We start from the raw sequence: 4,649 nt of genomic DNA, 5'->3' as shown, positions 1-4,649 counted from the left end.
CCTTTTGTTATACTTCATTAAATTTAATCTACAAAACCCAGTTACCCGCTTCCAGATGTTCTCTTATTGTAATCACGTAGGATGGGCTAAATCACCCAGTTAACAAGAGCTGACAGAACATGTGAAATGTTACGTACCAAGGTCACTCATTAGATGCATAGTGCTTAGAGTTTTTTTTGTGTGTGCGTGGGACAGAGTCTCGCTCTGTCACCAGGATGTAGTGCAGCGGCACAATCTCAGCTCACTGCAACCTGCGCCTTCCAGGTTCAAGCGATTCTCCTAACTCAGGCTCCTGAGTAGTTGGTACTACAGATGTGCACCACTACACCCAGCTGATTTATTTATTTGTATTTTTAGTAGAGACAGGTTTCACCATGTTGGGTAGGATGGTCTCAATCTCTTGACCTTGTGATCCGCCCACCTCGCTTTCCCAAAGTGTTGGGATTACTAGCGTAAGCCACCTTGCCCAGCCCCAGAGTTTTTTTTCATGGGCATCTCAGTCTGTTTCATGATAGTTAGAAAAGAATACCTGAAAATGGGTAATACACAAGACATATTTGTTTTGTACATTTCTGAAGTTTGGGAAGTCTAAGGGCATGGGGGCGCATCTGGGGAAAGCCTTGCTGGTAGGGAGTCTTCACCATCTAAAGCAATGGAGGGAGAGTTTTCCTCAGGCGGGAGCTGATTGTGCTAGCTGGTGTCTTGGCCTCTTCTTCGAAGACCACCAGTCTTACTCCCAGGATATCCCATTAACTCATTAAACCTTTAGTCCATCCGTGAATTAATCCATTCATAAGGCAGAGCCCTCATGACACAATCACCTCTTCAAGGCCCCACTTTTCAATACTGACACATTGGGGATGAAATTTCAGTATTAATTTTTGGGGGTATAAACATTCAAACCTAGAAGTGGCCAATCACGTGTGTTCCTCTTCTGTTTCTGCAACAAAATTTAAAACTCTCAGAAGATAGATGGAAATTAAGCAAATACTATTTTATTTATTTATTTTTGAGATTGAGACTCGCTTTGTTGTCGGGCTGCAGTGCAGTGGTGCAATCTCAGCTCACTGCAGCCTCTGCCTCCCAGGTTCAACCCATCCTCCTGTCTCAGCCTTTCGAGTAGCTGGAAGGTGCATGTCACCATGCCCAGCTAATGTTGGTATTTTTAGTAGAGATGGGAGGTCACTATGTTGGCCTGGATGGTCTCAATCTCTTGACCTCGTGATCTGCCCACCTTAGCCTCCCAAAAAGCTGGGATTACAGGCGTGAGCCACTGTGCTCTGCCCTTTATTTATTTTTCAATTTAATTTGAGACAGGATGTCACTCTGTCACCCAGGCTGGAGTTCAGTGATACACTCATGGCTCACTGCAGCCTCCACCTTCTAGGCTCAAACAATCCTCTCAGCTCAGCCTCCCTAGTAGCTGGGACTACAGGCATGTGCCATTATGCCTGCCTAATTTTTCTATATTTTGTCGAGATGCGGTTTCAACATGTTGCCCAGACTTGTCTTGAACTTTTGAGCTTGAGCAGTTCTCTCATGTCAGCCTCCCAAAGTGCTAGCATTATAGGCGTTAGCCACTATGCCCAGTGGCAAATATTATACTGTTTGAATAAATAGTTTAGGCATACACAGCTTCTTTTCTTTGTTATGTTGGTGCAGCTCTCCTTCAATCTGGCTGTGAGATATCATCATCGTCCAACTTTCTAAATAAGCATGTGTAGGGATATGTTGTCTCACAACTGCTAATACTGTCTTTTTTTTTTTTCTTTTTTTTGAGACAAGTCTCGCTTTGTTTCCAGGCTTAAGTGCAGTGGTGCAATCTCAGCTCATTGCAAGCTTCACTTCTCAGGTTCAAGCAATCCTCCTGCTTCAGCCTTCCCAGTAGCTGGGACTACAGTCACGTGCCACCGTGCCCAGCTAATTTTTGTATTTTTAGTAAAGACAGCATTTCCCCATATTGGCCAGGAGGGTCTTTATCTCTTGACCTCGTGATGCACTTCACAGCCTCCCAAAATGCTGGTACTACAGGCCTGAGCCACCTCCCCTGGCTAATATTGTGTCTCATATACGAGTTAGTACAGACACAGACGTAGTATGAATACAGACAGACACTAGAGGTGATCTGGGCAGCATATCTCACTTTCTGAAATAGTGAATGAGAGGCTTGTTCATCTTGATACTTTACTGAATATGTTGAGTTCTAGCATCAGAATTGCTATGTTGGAGAAAGTGAGTGTAGACAGAGGACAAGAGTATCATGACCAAGTCATTGAATAAATTTGTGGAGTCTGTAGCATTGTGTGAACTTCTTCTTAAGTGTAGATTCCTAGCACTGTTGGTCTTAACCTTCCTCCTCTGCCCTGGGGGATGTTTCAGGACTCAGTGACCTTTGAGGATGTGGCTGTGAGGTTTACCCAGGATGAGTGGCCTCTGCTGGATCCTTCCCAAAAGAATCTCTACAGAGATGTGATGCAGGAAACCATCAGGAACCTGAAGTCTATAGGTAAGGATGACATCATTTCTTCCTGAGTCAAACAGAGAACAAGTGTTTCTTGGTCATCTACACCGATCAGTGATTTGGAACATGGTAGGGAATACAACAGACTGGCCAGGTGCAGTGGCTCACATCTGCAATCTTAGCACTTTGGGAGGCCAAGGTGGGTGGAACACTTGAGGTCAGGAGATCGAGACCAACATGGCCAACATGATGAAACCCCTTCTCTACTACAAATACAAAAGTTAGCCAGGTGTGGTAGTGCATGCCTTTAGTCCAGGCTACTCTGGAGGTTGAGGCAGGAGAATGGCTTGAACCCAGGAGGCGGACATTGCAGTGACCCAAGATTTGCCACTGCACTCCTGCCTGGATGACAAAGTGAGACCTCATTTCAAAACAGAAGCAATACAATAGACCCTTGAACAAAGTGCATGTTAAGAAACTCTTAATCTCTGCATGGTAGATGGTCTGGCTTTAACTTTTGACTATATAAAAAGTTAAATGTTGTCTGGGTGCAGTGGCTTACGCCTGTAATCCCAGCACTTTGGAATGCCCAGGCGTGGGGATCACCTGAGGTCAGGAGTTTGAGACCAGCCTGGCCAACATGAGGAAACCCCACCTCAACTAAAAATACAAAAAATTAGACAAGTGTGGTGGTGGACTCCTGTAATCCCTTCTACTCAGAAGGCTGAGGCAGAAGAATCACTATAACCTGGGAGGTAAAGTTTGCATTGAGCCGAGATTGAACCACTGCATTTCAGCCTGGGCAACAAGAGCAAAAATCTGTCTCAAAAAAATGTTAATAGCTTATTGTTGACTGGAAGCTTTCTCAATAACACAATCAGTCAGTTAATACATAATTTGTATATTGGTGTATATGTGTAAATATATATGACGATACTGTCTCATGTTACTAAGGCTGGAATGTAGGGGCGTGATCATAGCTCACTACAATGTCGAACTCCTAGGCTCAAGCAATCCTCCTGCCTTAAACTCTTGAGTAGCCATGACTCCAGACAAGTTTCACTATGCTGGGCTAATTTTTAAATTATATTTTTTGGAGATGTGAGTCTTGCTGTGTTGTCCAGGCTGGTTTCAAACTCCTGGCCTAAAGCAGTCCTTCCCTAAGTGCTGGGATGATAGATATAAACCACAGTTCCTCTCTGTTTGGTTTATTATATTTGGTATTCTTAAAATAAAGTAAGCTAGAGAAAAGAAATGTTAAAGTAAATCATAAAGAAGTAAAAACATATTGACTATTGATTAAGTGGATCATCCTAAAGGAATTCTTTTTGCTGGGCACGGTGGCTGATGCCTGCAATCCCAGCACTTTGGGGAGCCAAGGTGGGTGGATCATGAGGTGAGGAGTTTGAGACAAGCCTGGCCAATATGGTGAAGCCCCATCTCTAGTATAAATACAAAATTAGCCAGGCCTGGTGGGACATGCCTGTAATCCTAGCTACTCAGGAGGCTGAGGCAGGAGAATTGCTTGAACCCGGGAGGTGGAGGTTGCAGTGAGCTGAGAATGTACCACTGCACTCCAGCATGCGCTACGGAGTGAGACTCTAAACAAAACAAACAGAACAAAACTGAGTAGCCTGAAGAAGAGGAAGAGTTGGTCTTGTTCCCACGCAGGTAGCGGAGGTTGAGAAAAGTCTGCATATGATTGAACCTGTGCCATTCAAGCCCCCCCACCTTTTTTTTTCTTTTTTTTGAAACAGTTTCCCTTTTGTTGCTAAGGGTGGTGTGTAATGGTGCAGTCTCAGCTCACTGGAACCTCCACCTCTTGCGTTCAAGCGGTTCTCTTGCCTCAGCCTCTCGAGTAGCTGGGATTACAGGCACTCACTACCGTGCTCGGCTAATTTTTTGTATTTTTAGTAGAGACAGGTTTCTCCATGTTGGTCAGGGTGGTTTTGAACTCCCAACCTGAGGTGACCCATCCTCCTCGTCCTCCCAAACTGCTGAGATTGCAGGCATAACCCACCGCACCCAGACTCAAACCAATTTTGTTTAAGGGTCAATAATACCTTGTTGGCCGGGCGCGGTGGCTCAAGCCTGTAATCCCAGCACTTTGGGAGGCCGAGGCGGGTGGATCATGAGGTCAAGAGATCGAGACCATCCTGGTCAACATGGTGAAACCCCGTCTCTACTA

The 4,649-nt window shown here is 44.9% G+C and overlaps 1 protein-coding gene across 3 annotated transcripts in view; it reads left to right on the top strand.

Annotated features, from left to right (window-relative positions):
* The window catches only part of LOC108281971 (zinc finger protein 491-like), a 33,959-nt gene that overhangs the window by 26,039 nt on the left and 3,271 nt on the right, over nt 1-4,649 (top strand). For all 3 annotated transcript variants that reach the window (XM_017497702.2, XM_017497701.2, XM_037727599.1), the window contains exon 2: nt 2,380-2,506. The gene's annotated coding sequence lies outside the window, so the exon portion shown is untranslated. The remainder of the gene's footprint in view (nt 1-2,379; nt 2,507-4,649) is intronic.

This window comes from Cebus imitator, unplaced genomic scaffold (genome assembly GCF_001604975.1).
Source record: "Cebus imitator isolate Cc_AM_T3 unplaced genomic scaffold, Cebus_imitator-1.0 Scaffold234, whole genome shotgun sequence".
Classification (NCBI taxonomy): Eukaryota; Metazoa; Chordata; class Mammalia; order Primates; family Cebidae; genus Cebus; species Cebus imitator.
The sequence above is the reverse complement of the archived record's forward strand: the minus strand, read 5'-3'. Positions and strand labels throughout refer to the sequence as shown.